Consider the following 6,000-nt stretch of genomic DNA (forward strand, 5'->3'; position numbering starts at 1 on the left):
GGGGGTCCTTCACGCTTGCAGATATGGGCTGCTGTGGTGTGGGCGAGAAGTGGTGTGGGTGTGCAGATGATAGTACAAAGCTATGCTGAAATCTATAAATCTGGGTATGGTGGGAAGCATATGAGTAATGTATGTGCAATGCATATAGTATCTTCACAGCTGATGAAATTCCAGTTTTCACTAAGCAGCTGGGCAAATTCAAGCCCCCTTTTTTCCTCCTGCACTTCCATTATCCATATTTATCTTAGACGTCAGTACAGGATAACAAAAATTCAAGGTTTTCATACACCTAGAAGTGCCTAAACACATCCGTTTTGCAGTTTCTTTTGTCGTATTGAAAGCAATATATCCAAACCATAACTGCCTTTTCTAAAGTCTGTTTAAAACATACGGTCCTTACCTGTGTGCATCGGTCTCATGAGCCTTCCTACTGCCTGTAAAATGCGTGCAGGCATTTCCCTCACTTGAGCTCTTTAACGTAGCCTGAGAGTTTCGGGAAATTCAGCAGCAGGTGCGGGTCTGTGTGCGACCGGCATCGGTGGAAATCAATAGTCCATTTGTAGTAATGAAGGGCATCCTGTGACTTGCCTGTTTTGCACTGTCACACACCAAAACCAATTACATCAAATGCCCTGTCAACCCGTGGAGCTTGCAAGGAGTCTCGTGTTTTATTTATGACAGGTGACGGTGAGCATCTGTGACACTTCTTACGCTGTGCTGCCATTAAGCTCCTGCAGTACACCGAGTGCCACCTTTTCTTGGAGATGGATGGTGTGAAAGAGATGAGTAACGACGAATGTCACAGCTGTCATAAACAATGCAGTCAACAGTGCGGTCATGGTCCCCTTCAATAACTTACCTGAGTCTTGAAAAAGGGAAGGAGACACCCGAGTTCTGCAAATGTAATTGAGAGATCGGAGTTACCGAAGGTCTGTTGTGCGTCTATAGCTTTACTTACAGTCAATGTAAGTTGCGGTGGAAAACTGCCAGAAGAGTAACTTTACTGAAGGTAAATCTGCACTGGGAGTAAAATACATGGATTATGAAGAAACAGTTGCCATTCAGAGTGTTCTTTGGTACTCTAATCCCTGTATGTATTCCCCTCACTTTAAAGCAGTTTCTCACGTCAACTGAGATCCCAGCTTTTCTTAACGCTAAGCCTTGAATTCAGTTTCTGCTGCTGCACAACCGGTTTGTGTCCCTAGTTGTTTCTCCACATCGGATACACTCAAACTCTTCTAAAGAGCTAGTGGAAAAAGCTTTAATTGTGATAAAATTAAATACATTCTAGGAATGTTTTCTTAAACTCGTTAAGAACATAGGAAAACTTCTTGTTTGGATTTACCTGAAAATTTCCTTTCAAGGTTTCTCCTCCTTACAGCTGGTCAGCAGCAGGAAGGCAATGCCCTAACACATGCAGATCTTCCAACAGTGCCTGATTTACAGTTCCAGATAACTATTATTTAGTAAATGTAAAGGTTATGGTAAGCCTATTTGGAAGAGTAAATGTCCTCTCTCGTCTCCAGTCTCACCTCCCACAATTTTGACTTTTACATTGAAACAAGGTGCCTGTGTCTTTGGATGCTGATTCGCTCTGTTCTGGACAAGATTTCCCCCAGACTGAACTACTTTTATGAACTATTATTTGAACAAAGGAGATGTTCAGGAAAACGGGTGCTCAAAGGTACACAATCCAGCATGATGAAATTTTAATGGCAGTTTACTCAGCGGTGGGATGCAGAATCAGAGGGGTGGAATTTTTCTTTTTTTTTTTTTTTTTTTTTTAACATAGTTATCCTAAATATCTTATGCCCTTTGTTTCCCCTTCCAGATTAGGGCATGGAGACACATTTTCTGGGTTTTTTTTCAAAGAGAGATTGTTTTTCTCCAAAGCTCTTCTGTGGGGAGGGGGTCCCTTTGTGGATAGTTAATGGCTGGGGAGCTCAGCTGGAGGTTTTGCTTTCAGACTGACTAAAGCTGTTTGCTCCCGCGTTGAAGGAGACAGGTACAAATCGATGGTTTAAATCCAAAGGGGCTGGCTGGGAGTCTGGCAGGTAACTCTGAGATAAATGAGCTACTCGGCTCACCCCAGTGCCTTGCACCTGTGACCCATCACCTGCAGCGGGGCTTTTCTCTGGTCACGCAGCTCCAGTTCACCCTGCGACCTGCCTCCATTTCCTAGCATCTCCAGGGATGGCGACCATTTTATTCCTCTTTTTGAAGGTTCAGAAGTGGCTTGGCGTGCCAGGAGGCTTCTTACTGCACCAGTGGTGGGGCCTCCAAGGCTTTTAGGTTGAGAGAGGCCATACCGTCCACCCACGAGACAACCTCTCGGGGAAGCACAGGTTTGACCCTTGCGGTCACTGTCTCCCTCGCAGCAGGTGACAAGCTGATGGTGGTCACAGCAGGCAAACTGGATACACCCTGAGGATCCCTCTCACCAAAGAGGGACCGAGGGCGATGACCGCGTGCAGTCCTTTGGCTGCAGGTGAAATTGGGTTGTGGGGCTGCTTCAAAGAAACAGGTGAGTTTATTTTCAGTGCTGACCCTGAAGGTTGCACGCATGGGGCGGGCGGCAGGGAAAGGCTAAAAGAAATGGTAGGGCTGGTAGGAGCCATTTTCCATGCCTTTGTTTACTGGTCCAAATGCAGATTATCATCCCCTACTAACTGGCAGTCCCTGCGCAGAGGTAACAGTGGGGCACAGCCATCTGCAGCAGAAGGTGGGAAGGCTAATCTGCCCTGGAGGGTAGGACCACCTGCAGCGGCAGCTGGGGACGACAGCCTGTTGCAGCCTTAGTCATACGTCTGTGCCAGGAAATCTCTGCTCTTGTATTACACCGTCCCAGCTTGCACGGTAAAGATTTTCAAGTTGGCTACGGGGTGCCAAGCATGGTCTTGTTACAGTCGGGAAGCAGGGTTGTTCGGATTGCTCTGATGGTATAGGGCTTGCCCTTCACCCCAAGGGGAAGGAAAGCTCCTTCTTCCCTGCCCTAGTCCTCTGCGGAGCATTTCTGGGATTTTCCCCTCTCCTCTCCTACGCTTCCCTTCATAAAGGTGAGTGGAGGAAACGGCACTGATGTTTATTTCCTCTCGGTGATTATTTCCTAGTGATCTTTCTTCATGGTGGCAGGGAAGGAAACAAATTTGAGGCACAAAGCTTTCAGGAAGCTGGGAAATCACCAGGCTTTGGCTTTCTTTGTGGTCCCTCTGCTTGCGGTGCTTCAGCACCTCAGCAAGTTTGTGGATGACACCGAGCCGAGTGGTGCAGTTGGTATGTTAAAGGGAAGGGATGCCAGCCAGAGGGACCTGTCAGGGTCTCAAGGCTTCAGGAGTTGGCCAATGTGAACCTCCCAAAGTTCCAACAAGGCCCAGCGCAAGCTCCTGCATCTGGGTTGGTGCAATCACCGGTATCAGCCCAGACTAGGTGGTGAAGGGATTGAGAGCAGCCCTGTGGAGAAGAACTTGGGGAAACTGGTGGATGAAAAACTGGATGTGAGCTGGCAATGTGAGCTCGCAGCCCAGAAAACCAACCATATCCTGGGCTGCCTCAAAAGAAGCGCGGCGAGCAGGTCGAGGGAGGTGATTCTGCCCCTCTGCTCCGCTCTGGTGAGCCCCCACCTGGAGTGCTGCGTCCAGCTCTGAAGTCCTCAGTATACGAAAACATGGACCTGTGGGAGCCACAAAAATGATCAGAGGGCTGAACACCTCTCCTATGAAGACAGGCTGAGAGAGTTGGGGTTGTTCAGCCTGGAGAAGAGAAGGCTCTGGAGAGACCTCATTGCAGCCTTCCAATATATAGAGAGAGCTGATAAGAAATACGGAGAGAGACTCTACCAGAGCCTGTAGTGACAGGACAAGGGGTAAGGGTTTTAAACTAAAAGAGGGTAGATTTAGATTAGATATAAGGAATCAACTTGAGGCTGCGGAGGTTAGAAACACGAGGGGATGGTGCGCGCAGGGAGGCAGCTGGGTGAGGAGCTGCGAGAACGTGACTGGGACCGACTGGATGCTCGGGGCAGCGAGCGGGTGCCAGGAGTCTCCAACCAGGCACCTATAACTAGCATGGACTCTCCTTGTAAAATGCGTAACATTGCTCCTGTTAACAGGAAAGGGACCCAAAATGGTTCGACTGTGAGTGTCTGAGGGAGGAACACTACAGCAATAGTCCACAGGGAAACTCTGCGCACCTTTTTTCTAAAGACTGAATTACCTTGCAACAAATGAGGGCTTTACCACACACACAGGGAAAAAAGAGACAGAATCGGCGCTCACAGAGAACCGTTGCTATTGCACAGTGATGGCAGGCAAGCATTCAAAAATGAATGGGGCACAGTAAGAAGCCCTGAGATTAAAATTCATATTGCACACATACGAGTTAAGATTTATACATTCTTTTCTGCAGCCTTCTCTAATCTTTCGCATGAGTCGCTTCAAGGTGCTGCTTTTTGGGTTTTTGTGTAAGTTAATAACAGTGTATCATCATGTAACTAAGCCTGTGTTCAAAATGTGCAAGATGTAGAGGTAGCGCAGGAACAAGTGTGCAGGCAGAAACGGCTAACAAGTGGTTAGCTGTGGCTTTAGCTGCGTGCCAGACATCCCTGTAACAGACCTTCCAGCTGATTACAGCATACCAGTGAAGGTCTGGGTTTGGGCAAAGAGCTAGAAATCAAAGTCTTAATTTCATGACTCTATCACTACTGTGAGTCATGGCAAGTTTGGAAAAACTCTTCGCTCCTGTCTATTCATAAGCATAATAATGCTATGAAGCTTGTTGATGTTCAAAGTGTTAGAGATGTTTAAGGTATTATATAAATGATAAATACTTACTGTAAAGGCTCATGTAATCACCTCTAATCACAACTACAACATTTTCTTGTTTGGCTTTTATCACCTCAAACATAATCCTTTGAGATCTATATGTGTGTGTGTGTAAATATTTATATATGAAGTATACAATAAATAAGCTCTACTATGGTTCAAAAGAGCCGCATGTAGGCAATGAGTCTGAGCCAGACAAGAGCACAGCCAGAATCAAAATTGTGTCTTTCCTCCTCTCAAGCTGACAAACCTTATGTACTTCAAGAGCAGCCTTTTTTTCTTGCTCCCTCATCTATGAAGACCAGTGATCTATTTCACCTGCCTCAAACAAAGGACTCTTGAAAGATGTTCTCTAAAATTTATTTTCTCAACCCTGGGGGCATACAATTACTGCTGTTCACTCATGCTTTCTATGTTTAGATATTGGAAGGACACATGTACTTTCCCATTGTTACAGCATTCCCATGGAAAACTCCAGGGCAGCCAGCGTGTTCCTGACTCAGGCTCTGCCCACCACTGGCTGTGGAGTCAGCAAGCCAAACCTTGTTTAGGTGGTTCCAGAAGCAAGCAGTATCTTTACTAAGCTGATAGCTGACCAATGTTCTGCCTTGCAGGTTCTGATGTGTGCTCAGTGAAATGGGGAAAACTGGTAGTAGGGAACTGGAGGACCCAAATGCTGCCTTTGAACTTGCAGCTAGTTCCTCCCAGCAGCATTCCCCAGGGAGCACATGGTTGGTGTGTGTCAACCCCCCCCCCCCCCCCCCCCCGTGACTCAAAAGATGAAATACTTCACTAGCCCAAGTGAAACAGGTCACAAGTGTAGCTTCAGCTCTGATTCAGAAAAGCACTCGAGTGTCCTTTGCTTTGTGAGCAGTGTGGCATAAGGCAATCGGATGCATTGACAGGCGCAGGATCTGTTGAAGGCTGCCCATCCCAGCTGTGTAGTCAATTCCTTATGTCATGGGAGAGGAAAGGAAGTGGTTGTTAGCACAAGTTTGGCAGCACTGTGGTTGCAACCTGTTAACAGCAGTTATCCAAAATTGCTGTTTGGATTTGCTCTGTGCAGGATGAAAACATTACAATCAAACACATTTTAAACCCCAGAGTCCAGCTTGAGGGACTGATGCAAAAAACCTTGTTAAAACATCTGCTCAATGTCAATTTTATTACATCATGTTAT

The sequence above is a fragment of the Accipiter gentilis genome, chromosome 20 (genome assembly GCF_929443795.1).
Source record: "Accipiter gentilis chromosome 20, bAccGen1.1, whole genome shotgun sequence".
Classification (NCBI taxonomy): domain Eukaryota; kingdom Metazoa; phylum Chordata; class Aves; order Accipitriformes; family Accipitridae; genus Astur; species Astur gentilis.